Consider the following 12,354-nt stretch of genomic DNA (forward strand, 5'->3'; position numbering starts at 1 on the left):
CCGGATAAGTGATTCGGACAAGCAGCCGACGGGGACGGAGAGGGGACAGCCCGCAGCTCGCCGAGCGCGCCGGCGCCGGAAGGCGGGGGGCGCTCGAGCCCTGGCGGGCGCGGCGCGAGTTCCGGTGAGCAGGCCGGCCGCGCGCGCAGGTATCCGCAGCCCCCGCCCTCGCCCCCGCCCTCGCCCCCGTCCCGCCCCCGCCGAGGAGGGGCGGAGCCGGGAGTGAGGGCGGGCGCCGCGCGCGGTGGAGGTGGAGAGTGAGGCCGAGGGGTGGGGGAGCCCGGGAATTCCCTCCTCCTGAAGTAACGAGTGCGGGGCGGCTGTGCCGTCGTCGCTGCAGCCGGGCGCTCGGGACGAGGAGGTGGAGGAGGGAGAGGGCCCCGCGGGCCTCGCCTCCGCCCGCCGCCCCCTCCTCGCCAGCCCGAGCCGCGGTAGCGGCGACTCATGAGAGCGCGGCTGGAGGGCAGGTAAGGACCCGACGGGGCCCCGCGGACGGAGGCGGCCGACCCCGGCCCGGGCAGTGCTAGGCCCCGGCGCCCGCCCGCGCGGAAAGGCGCCGGCGCTCCCCGCCCCCGCAGGCTCCGAGTCGGGAAGTTGGGGAGAAACTTCTCCCCTCCCCCGTCCCGGCTCGCCTGGCGGGCGTGTCTCCTTCCCGGCGCTACCTGCTTGCCCCCTGACTCGTCTCCGCCCCGTCCCGTCCTTCCCGGTCCCGCCCAAGTCCGACTTAAGGTCCTTGGAGCGGTACACTACCTCCCGTCGGTGCCTGGGGGCGAGGTTAATTTTGGCTCGGTCGGCGGGACTGAGGGCCGAGACCGGCGGCCCTTTTCTGTCCCGGAGCTTGAGGGTCTCCGTGTTAGCTGACGCCGGATGGCAACTGTGCTGGGAGAGCGGACGTGGGTGTGTGTGGGGGCGAGTGGGTGAGCCTCTCGCTTTACTTGGTTTGATTGAAAACCGCAACATGTTAAAGTTTTCCTTTGTTTTGGGTTGGGGGTTGGGAAGTATGCCATTCAGCATCCACTTTTACAGTATTATGCCACTCAGCCTCCCATTTGGTTCTGTTCTCTGTCCACATGTTACAGAAATTTTTGTTTTAAAGTGTGTTTTTCTTGATAATTGCTTCCAGTTTTTGCTTTATTGGGCATGGGACAGCGTCGTTTTAAGGAGCTCTTCGAAAACTAACTCCGACGTAGGGATTTCTCTAATTTTTGTTTTGTGAGTGGAAAATAAATCCAGTGCAGGGCTCGCTTTAATTTTTGTTTTGTAGTGAGTGGGACACAACATAGTTCTCGTTTGGTTGAATTGTTTTCTACGTAATTATTGAAACAGGCATGGAATAATACACATTCTAACAATTTATAAATTATTAAAGAAGTGAGAAATCTAATGGAACCGCAGCTTTATGTTCATGACATTATGTATATGTGTTTCATGGTGTGCTTTCACCTAAATGATTACACATATGCATATGATTGTGGTAATTTTGTGTCCTTGTAACTGTAGACTTACAGTGCCAGAAGTATCTCCATAATTCTGAGTATATTTAAACCATCTTGTTAAATCTCTAAAGTTAAGTTACACACTAAGGAAAATATTACTAAATGTGTACATGTAACTATGCATTTAAGGCATAGTACCTGGTAAATCTAATAATGAGGGCAGTGGCATACAGTGGACAGAAAACATTTAGAATGGGCAGGTTATGAAGGAGTGTCTTTAGGAGAAAGAGGATCTTGTGTGCATCAAACATGATTCTCATATATTCTGTAAGAAAGCTGTATTTCACTAAACCATACATAATGTTTTACTAATATGTGAGACTCCTGTCATAGTTGACATTTCAGAAAAGGAAGATAAATTATTTTAAATTTGGGGACATTACCTAAACCTCAGTGGAGATTTTGAATGCTGGTTGACAATTCATAGGGTCCTAAATTTGAAAAAGTGAAACAATTGCCTTTGATCTGAAACTAAATACAAGACAGTTCATATCCATGTTTCCAGAATAAAAGATAAAAAGGCTCTTAGAATATATACTCTGGTGTAACCACCATAATGTTATAATAGCTTTTAATTTTGCTGTATGTTTTTGCTGACTTCATAAACCACAAAATTGACTCCTTTCTATTCAACCGAAAGTGAAATTACGGCTTTGACCAGTCTTCCTGGGAGAGGTGGAATTTGTCTTATGGCTGGAGTATAATATTAATACATGGCTTAAGTTTTTTTTTTATTATTATTCAGGAAAATCTCAAGCTTAAAAATCAGTGCCCTTGCAAATAAATATTCCTGATATATGATGTTAAAAGAATAAATGTTCTAAGCTAATAGCAACAAGCCAGTGTAAGTGAAATATTACCAACACATGGTATAAGATTTATTAGTCCAAAGTCCAAATTTCCATCTTTTTAGGCAGTGAATAATTTGTTAACATGAGTAATTTTTCTGAATGAACATATGTAACTCTCAATCTAGTGTTTAATATAGACGTCATTTATTAGTTCCTATTAGGATTATATTAAAAAAAGGTACAAACCCAGTTATTAAATAAGTCATGGGAATGTAAGGTACAACACAGTGAATATGGTCAATAATATTGTAAGACCTTTGTATGGTGATAAGTGGTAACTAGTCTTATGGGGGAGTGTGTTTCATGACGTATAAAAATATCAAGTCCCTATGATATATAATAAAACAGGCAGGGTATTGTATGTCATTTATACTTCAATTAAAAGAAGTGCCTAATATCAAAAAACTTAAAAGCAATACTAAGCTCTGGTGTCTGGGAATGCAAACTTGGGAAATAAAACTGTATTTTTAAAAAACTAGCAAGGAAATGATTTCTATAAAAGTAAAGATTTGGGAGATGGGAGGAAGTTGTGATTGGGACTCAGCTTCTGCAGGAGTGACAAGAGTTTTAACCTGGTGGTGGTTGCAAGGGTGTTCTTAGTATATTCACTAGGCCATACATATGTTCTGTGTGTTTTTCTGTATCTGTTTTAGTTCACATAAAATGTTTTGTTTTGTTTTGTTTGTTTTTTAAGAAGCCTGTGTGTAATATATTATATAAGGTGCTTGGATAAAGAACTTAACATTTAGTGACTGCCTTTAAGAACACTGCCTGGGCTGTCCTTTACAAACAGGATTAGACTTATTAAATAATAATTGTCATATTCTAGCTAGTGTCACTAATTTGTCACTAATTTGACATAGAAGTAACATGTTAATTATGTTACTATTTTGAGGGAGAACACCAGATTTTACTACCTTTAAATCCTTTAGCTTATATATTGTAAATGGTAAGTAGTAGATAGTCAAAATGTTTATTAAACTAATGGATGCTATTCTGTCATCAAATATATAAATGCAGTTTATTTTCATAAAATTATGTAAATGACAAAACTATCACATCAAGGTAATAAGTCTTAACTACTTTGTTTTCCTTTTTCAAATATTTTATTTGCGAGGGAGTGTATGTGTGTGTACACACACACACACACACACACACACACAGGAGGGCAGAGGGAGAGGGAGAAGCAGACTCCTCACTGAGCAGGGAGTCTGAGGCAAGGCTTGGATGCTAGGACCCTGAGATTATGACCCAAGCCAAAGGCAGATGCCTAATTGACTGAGCTACCCAGGTGCCCCCCAGTCTCTGTGTTCTGTAACAGTAATTCCTTGAATCAGTAATTTTGGCTTTAGTTTTGATATTCTTAAGGATGTCATGAAATTCTCAGCATAAGAAGTTTTCATTTACTTAAGCTTTATGAAGATGTGCCATATGGCACCTAACACAAGAGTATGTTTTGTTTCAAGAAAGCAGACGACAGTATGGGTTGGAGTTTCAAAAATGCTGAGAATCATTGTATTATGCTACTTGCTTTATGTAATGGCTTGCTGTTTGAGTTGTTGATTTTGTTGCTTTGCATTGTTGCAGTGTAGAGTTAAAGAAGAGATCACATCTGTGCCAGATTCTTATATCACAGGAACTTTCAGTCATGTTATAAAGGTGATGTTTGTGGCACTGGCTTTGTTACGTGAATATTTACAGGAAGTTTTAGTTAAGATCTTCCATTGTTCAGTGCTCTACATGGCTTAGGTCACCTTCAGTTCACATTTTAAACAGGTCTGTAACACAAATCCAGAGTTCTTCCAGAGAAGTACAACTGCTTTTCCTTAAAGGTAATAATCTGTTCCTATTAAAGTATCTTGGTATCTCATTGGTAGAGTGTACAGCAGTTTGTGTGTGGCTATGGTAGGGTATGTATTATCGCTTTTCTTCCTCTCAGCTGCTCCAGTGCCACAATTAGGCTGAGTATTGCTCAGCTGCAGCTGCTGGGTGATTATGAACCATCCAGCTCCTGTCTAAACTCAGAGGCAGATTTAGCAAAAGGAGCTATAGTAACAGCAGAGGGTGAAAGAGAAGAGCCAGTGCTGCTGCCAATATCATTATAACATATCTCTCTGCCAAGGAATTGTTGGCTGCAGCAGCACTACTGTTGTCTTGGAACTAGCAGACTTGATGGCAACATATCCTGGTCTGGATCGAGTTTACCTGATGTTACTCTTTAAAATCTTGAAGCTCACTCCAGGAAAGAGAGAGAATCGTGTAATTTTAAAGTACAGGATAATACTGATGGACCGAGTTACAAGCCTCGGTGCCCAGGATAGCAGTGTCCTTCAGTTTCTCATGCTTGAGTGTATATATGTGACTGCAGCCTCCCTGAAGTTATACCATATATTCCATGCTGCTATAAGCTGGGTCACTTAGAAGTGCTGCTCCTATTACTGTTTGTGCAGTGGCAGGAGAGCTTATGTGCAGATTCTTTGGACATACTGCTTTTTCCCAGGGAGTGGAGGACCCTCAAGAGGGATAATTTCTAGAGCTACTTGCATATGGTATATCCCGTGTCTGCCTGAATTTTGCTAGTAGGAACCCTAGATTCTCTTCTGTTGTTCTTTATTCCTGGGGTATGAGAAGATGGACATCAACAAACACAGACACATTATCAGCTATATATGGCAAGCCCCAGACTGGAGGATGCCACAGGCAAATTTTTCTACTTCTGAAATGTTTCTCATTTTATAAACTTGCTAAGCAAAGAGGAGCAGCATCTCGTCCTCTCTTTTACTATGACTGTCAGAAAATCTACAGAGGCAATTCCTTTTGCTAATTCCTGCTTTGAAACTTTGTTTGGGGTTGGCTAATTTGGGATGGGTAATGGGGAGCATTGGGAGAATCAGCACTCCAGCTTGTATAACCGGAAGGAAGGAGGAGATATGGAAGACTGTACTCCTTAATGTTAACAAGTACACATTGTCGTTGTGGCACATACTTCGCAAAACACTGGTATATTGGCTCCCATCTTTGTGCTCCCACAAAACTCCTCTGGTAAGAAAGCACATTTTCCTTATATCATAATTATTTCTTTGCATTACAGTAATACATGTGGCAAGGAACTGTTTTATATGAATCTTTAAGAACAGTCTCTCGTAGAATAAATGCTTAATAAATTTTGAGTTGTGTACAAAGATGTGGTTGTGTATTTTATGACTGTAGTATACAGACTCGTGCTACACATGTTTTAAAGATCTGTGTCTACAAAAATTTTATAAAACTTAGTGCTTTTTCAGGGCGCCTGGGTGGCTCAGCCGTTAAGTGTCTGCCTTCAGCTCAGGTCATGATCCCAGGGTCCTGGGATTGAGCCCCAGGTTGGGCTACCTGCTCAGTGGGAAGCCTGCTTTTCCCTCTTATACTCTCCTTGCTTGCATTCCCTCTCTGTCTCTCTCTCTCTCTCTGTCAAATAAACAAATAAATCTTTAAAAAAAATCTATAAAACAGTGATTTTTCATAAGCTGATGTTAAAACAAATTCTTTAGATTTTTAACCTCAGAGTTTTGCTCTAGAAAATGATTTTATAAAACAGTTTGTAAACACTTGCAAATGCGAATTTAAAGGTCATTTTGGTATTTCTAATAAACTGGAAACTCTTTGTAGAGAAATTAAACTAGTCTTTAATATGATTTATTTTAAAGAAATGGTTTTTACTGTTTTAATGAATATAGAAAGCCCAAGCTATCCACAGGGGGGGAAAAAACACCTAGCGTTTTCTAAAATACATTTGTCATCCTATCATGTTACTAGCAACAATCATGGCTTATGTTCATATCTTCCCAGACAAAAAGAAAAAGAAGTCCTGATTTTCTTGATGTAATTCGTGTAAAAGAATGTGATTTTATAGGATATGTCTGCTCTTACTCGGGGTGTGGGTGAAGACAGGAAGTACTGGGAGGAAAGGACTGACCACTGAAACTTAAAAGATTGTCTGGTTTCAGCATATGTTCTTAGCAGTTTGTAAACTCTAGATTTTCTTAAACTAATTGTGGAGGTTAGTTATTCTCTAGTTTTTAAATGTAACTTACAGTTTGTTAGCTTTACGTAGAAATGGGAGTGGAGTAGAGAAAGTTGGTGGCTTTTGCTGCATAACTTAGTACTTATAATTGTTCTTTAGCAAGTTTATTTCTTACATTCGTTCTCTTGCAAGTAGCATTTTACAGATAAGAGCACTTTTAGAATAATAGCTGTCAGGCATTTGAAAAGGAGCAGAGAAGGCTACATGGTATAATAAGGAAAGGACTAAAAGATAGAAGGCCATCTGGATTCTAATGCCACTTTGGACAGTGAAGAGCTATGTAGTGTTGGTCAGTTCAGTAAATGCCCTGTGCCTCAGTTTCACCATTTGAAACAGGACATAGTTGGGCCAGATGGTTTCCGATATCCTTTCAGCCTTATATAAATGTATGGTTCTGTTACAGTTGAAGTTTTTATATTGATAATATTTTAAGGAAACTTTTCAGAATCTAGAATTTGAAATAAAATTAAGTAACAGGTAAGTAAAGGTTGTAGTAAAAAACTGACCCATAGACTTGGCACTGGGCTTTTCTCCAGTAAACATAGTATCCACTTATTTCATTAAGTGGTTATTTATTAAACCTGCGGTGTAACAAATACTGTGCTAGTTTTGATGTTATACAAATGTTTGCAGCATGACTGCTGCCTTTTAGGAATTCACAGTTGGGTGATACTGGCTAGGATTAGGAGACTGTTGTAAACTTTGTAGATTGGTAGATCTTTTTAGTGTGATAATCTAGTACAACACTTCTCTGGTTTTTTATCGTATTAGTGTGTGATACCTCTGAAACTTTAATGAGTCCCTTTGCACTAGATCCTTGTAGCCTCAAGCAAACTGATTCAATTCTCTAGGCAGGAAGGCTTGATTTGATTTTCTAGACAATTTGTTACAGATACATGTGATACATATGCACGTTCCATAACACTTACCTAGAAGTTTTACTGTAAGAAACACATTTGAAAATAAGGCCTTTAAAAACATGTCAGATTTATTTAGCAGTAAAATTAAAAAGAAAATGGCTTTGGGGAGCCTGGGTGGCTCAGTGGGTTAAAGCCTCTGCCTTCGGCTCAGGTCATGGTCCCAGGATTGAGCCCTGCAACAGGGCTCTCTGCTCAGCAGGGAGCCTGCTTCCTCCTCTCTCTCTGCCTGCCTCCCTGCCTACTTGTAATCTGTGTCTGTTAAATAAAATCTTAAAAAAAAAAAAAAGAAAAGGGCTTTATTCATTGAAGCAAATAGATGTGATGTCAGTTGATAGATAATCATGACTATTTGGATGATAGCTTTGCTACATTATATCAGGAAAATAACCACTTTAAGTCGTTTAATTTTTTTTAATTGATAAAAACACAGAGTGTTCTGGATTTTTTTCTTTAACACATTTAGTTACTAGTTAGAATGAAATAAGCATAGACATTAGAAAATGGTTAGCTTTTTAAGGTTTGCAAACAAGATTTTGTAAAAAAGAAAAAAGAAAATGAAAAAGCCACTAAAATTATAAGTAGTTTGTGTTCCCAAAGTTTGTCAGTTGGGTCTTTGAAAATCAAAATCTTTTCCCAGAAGAAGTCTTTTCTGGAAGGGTAGCCTTTTTGGTTAGATTTCTAGGCAGATCGTTAGAGTTTATAAAAATTTAACAAAGTTGTAGTAGTGTTTCATTGGTAAATGTGTTCTAATTGATTTTCAAGTTTTTGTTTTTTTAAATCTGAGCTCTTGGAACGTATGAAATATTTGATCAACTAAATGCTCTGATTATACAGGGAATGACCTCATTCCCTTGCCAGTTACTCTATCTCCTCACCTTCCCAGCTCTTCACCATTTAAAAATCACTCTGTTATGAGTTTCATATTAGGATGCCAGGACCCTCCTGGTGACACCTTGCCATTAAGCTGAATTTAAGTACAGGAGGGTCCGTAGCTTCTCCCACCTGCTTGTTCCAGACACTGTAAGCCTACTTCCTACTTTGTCCCTATAGGACAGTATGAGGAATGGGAAAGCTTCAAAAGATTGGAAATGAGAAAGAAAAATGAGGAAAGTAGAAAAGGGCTTAGGAAAATGAGGAATAAATGTAATGTGGAAGTTTATCATTTCCTCCTTGGTGCTTTTTTTTTTTTTTTTTTTTTTTTCTTTTCCCACCCATTTACTGTCATAGGCATTGGGTATGAAGGAAGAAAACCCGTTTTATGGCAGGTGGTGTGCTTGCTACATGTGTAGTTTCATATGCATTATTGCAGTTAAATATTTGAAATGCCTTTTCAAAATAAAAAAAATTGTGGATGATACTACATGTGAAGAAACTGAGTATCAGAAAGTATATGTAATTTGCTAAGGTCATATGTCTAGTGATGACTAGTAGAACTGAATTTATCTCTGACAAGAAGCCTGTTCCCTGTAAGACAACTTCCTTAGGGATAAAGAGCAGTGATGGAAGGGAGGATTTCTTTTCTTTTCCTTCTCCCTTAAACTGTACATTTTTTTTTAAAGATTTTATTTATTTGCCAGAGAGAGAGAGTACACACAAGCAGGCAGAGAGGCAGGCAGAGGCAGCGAGAGAAGCAGGCTCCCTGCCGAGCAAGGAGCCCAATGCGGGACTTGATCCCAGAACCCTGGGATCATGACCTGAGCCGAAGGCAGCGGCCCAACAACTGAGCCACCCAGGCATCCTTAAACTGTACGTTTTTATTGGGGCTGAGAATTCCCAACCACTTAAACTTTTCTTTTTAGTTGAAGTAGCTTTGCAGTACATATTTCATAATGGGAATCAAGGTCAGATATATGAACTTTAAAAGATGGGTTATTACACTAAACTCTAGCAAATGCTTTCCTTTTGTAGGTTTGGCTTTGTAATGGAAAATTGATACACTAATTCCAAAGCACTCTTTATCTTTTAATAACAAGATGTTCAGCCCAGATTTACAAGGATACAATGTTTGAATGTTTTTCCATTCAAGTTTCTTCTTCTTTTTTTTAATCTAAATTTAATTCAACAGAAGAACAAAGCAGACAAAAGATGGGTATTATACTAACTAAACTATAGCAAGTGGTGTCCATTTGTAAGTTTGGTTTTGTAAAGTGTATATGGAGTCTATGTGTATATAGTTAGCTTCTCTCTCTTTCCCTGTCATTCGTCCTCCCCTGAATTGAGTTTTTGCTCAAATATGAACCTTCTGAGTCAAAAGCTGGCTCAAACTTCTGTTGTGCAGCATTGCCTTTATTTCCACTAATTAAACCGTTTTTCCCTTGATGAGTTCATAGAAATAGTTGGAAGGTCTGCATTGTCTGAATGGTCCTACATCACATTTTGGATATGCTGCAGAAAGAGAGCATACTTTTTAATTTGCCTTGTCAATAAGATGGCAGTTTCCTACAACTTGGTACAGACTCATCACCCATTCAAAGCTTTCCTTCTTTCTGGAGGAAAACAGTAGGTTTCGTCCATCCTGGCTTGTTCCTATGAATCTACTGTTATATGCATTCCTTACTCTCTGGATGAAAAGTCTCATCTAAAGCTCCAAATGGAAATTTTGTTTGCTGCTCATTTACCACTGTCAAATTCTGTTGACAAAGATTTTCTTGGTTACCTTAGAAGCCTATTCTTCTTTGGCTTCCTTTTCTTTCTTTAGTTGTATCTAAGAATGTACCCTTTGTCCTGTTTAATAAGCTGGAGCATTGTTTTCTAATGCAAATGCTAGGTTGATTTTGTAGCATTATTATCCCACATAGAATGCAATTCCTTCATACATCACTCCAGCAGTTCCATCATTGCCCATGTTTATTAAGTCTACATAAGTGTTGGCAGATAGGTTTTAAACTGTTGTGCCAAGTCTAAATGATGGGAGTGGCTGCTGCTAGAATGTAAGCTCCATGAAGGTTGGAGGTGATCTTTGTTTTGGTTACAGAAGTTAACTCAAGTATCTGGAGCAGTAGCACAATGTAGACACTTAATAAATGCTATAAAATCAATGACGGTGTAACAGTCCGCTGGCAGTATTTGCTTCTCCTGGGCATGGGAGGAAGAAATGTCAACAAATAGCTAGCTCCTCATTAGAAGCTCATGCTGTTTTTCAGAGTGAATTCAAATAAACATTGTACTTGAGCCTGATGGAGAAACTGAGGTTTGACTTTGTGTTAAAGACCAGTAAAAAAAGTATGTGCAGTAGGGAATTTCTTTTCTTTATATTTTATTCTTTGTATCTCTAGCAGCTGTGCTTCTTAAAAACTCTGGCACACACCAGTTCCCCTTACATTATGTTGATATAAATGAATTATATGCATATATCTGGTTGCAGGTAGACTAAGAAAAATAGTCTGTGGTAAGGCTACCTTGTAGTGACAACCTTAGAAGGGGGGAATGAATTTTTGGTGTAAGAGTAGTTGTCTTTGCCCCAGAAGGTGAGAGAAAGTAACCTATGTTGCTGACCTATGTTAAAAATGTTAGACATCTTTAAAAAAAAAGTTAGGCATCTGTATAGAAATACGCTATTTGATTATAGAAACATGGTTAGAGTATTTGAAAATTGTGGACAAAGATGATATCTTTTTTTTTTTTTTTTTTAAAGTAAGCCCTATGCTGAATGCCCTCATGACCTCGAGATCAAGAGTTGCATGCTCTACTGACTGAACCAGCCAGCTAGGTGCCCCAAGATGGTATCTTCTTGATTTAAGACAACGTATTAGTACAGAGGCAAACTAATTATGATGGGAAAAGTCAAACATCCCAGCACCTTCTGGAAGTTTGCTTTTTAGAAGCAGAGCATCTGGAAAACTACTATTTCATGTTTAGGTGGTAAAGGAAGCTGTAAAGATATTTGCTGTTTTGAACTTAATTAGGATGTGTAGAAAAAACTGATATGCAAAGTATAGAAAGAACTTTTGGAGATAGGGACCATGTTTTCCTGGGTTTATATTAAAAGTGACAGGAAAAATAATTTTGGACTTTAAGAAGATATATGCTCTAGACTTTAGGAAACATATATATATATTTTTTTTAAGATTTTATTTATTTATTTGACAGAGAGAGAGATCACAAGTAGGCAGAGAGGCAGGCAGAGAGAGAGGAGGAAGCAGGCTCCCTGCAGAGCAGAGAGCCCGATGCGGGGCTCGATCCCAGGACCCTGGGATCATGACCTGAGCCGAAGGCAGCGGCTAGGAAACATATTTGAAACCAGTAAGGGTCTGTGATTTCAGATTCTGATGGGCAGTATACTACCTAAAGGAATGAAAAGTCTAAAAATGCCCCCAGACTTATTGTATGAAGAGCTTAGAAAGCACTCTGATATGGGAAGGGGTCAGAGAAGAATTGTGGATTATCTCTGCATTTATGTAGTCCTTTTAGTGATTGAGAAAAGATAGTAATTAGCCATATCAAAGAATTTGGTGGGGATAGTAGCAAGTGGGGATCATGATGGAGTACAAGCCCTACCCTACTCCCTCCTCCTCACCTCATTACTTCTCACCCCCTTAGCCACTCCTGCTGGGGCTTAGTTCTTGTTTATATTTTTAATTTTAATTTCAATTTTTTAACTAATAGAACTTAAGTAAGAAGGAGGAACTCATAATAAAGGCCAGGTAGAAGAGAGGGTCAAGAACCTCTTAGGATATTATTGTCAGAAGATGAATAGGGTTTTTAGAATGGGATCCCTAGAAGAAAAAAACTAATGACAATGTGGATGATTCTTAGAGATAAATTCGAAGCTGGAAGTAAGAAGGAAGCCACAGATCTACAGCTTAGGGAAGGTAACATAATAGATAGTGGGAAAGGCCTACCATGTCTTCTTTTCATCCCCTGGCTTCTATAGCATGTTCTTTAAGTTAGAAAAGCTAGAAAAGAGAGTAAGAAAGTAGATAATAGTTAAGAGGGCATCTAGCTTCAGTTGATTTCAAGCTTCTAGGTCCGGAAGAATTCTGTTTGAGGGCGCCTGGGTGGCTCAGTGGGTTAAGCCGCTGCCT

General features: G+C 39.7%; 1 protein-coding gene across 3 annotated transcripts in view; it reads left to right on the top strand.

Moving 5' to 3' along the window:
* The first annotated feature begins 266 nt into the window (after positions 1 to 266).
* YES1 (YES proto-oncogene 1, Src family tyrosine kinase) overlaps positions 267 to 12,354 on the top strand; it is a 70,275-nt gene continuing 58,187 nt past the window's right edge. The window contains exon 1 of one of the 3 annotated variants that reach the window (XM_046025671.1): positions 267 to 467. The gene's annotated coding sequence lies outside the window, so the exon portion shown is untranslated. Of the gene's footprint in view, positions 468 to 784; positions 898 to 12,354 lie in introns of those variants that run through there. The other 2 variants (XM_046025672.1, XM_046025673.1) reach the window with 2 other exon arrangements.

The sequence above is a fragment of the Meles meles genome, chromosome 12, assembly GCF_922984935.1.
Source record: "Meles meles chromosome 12, mMelMel3.1 paternal haplotype, whole genome shotgun sequence".
Classification (NCBI taxonomy): Eukaryota; Metazoa; Chordata; class Mammalia; order Carnivora; family Mustelidae; genus Meles; species Meles meles.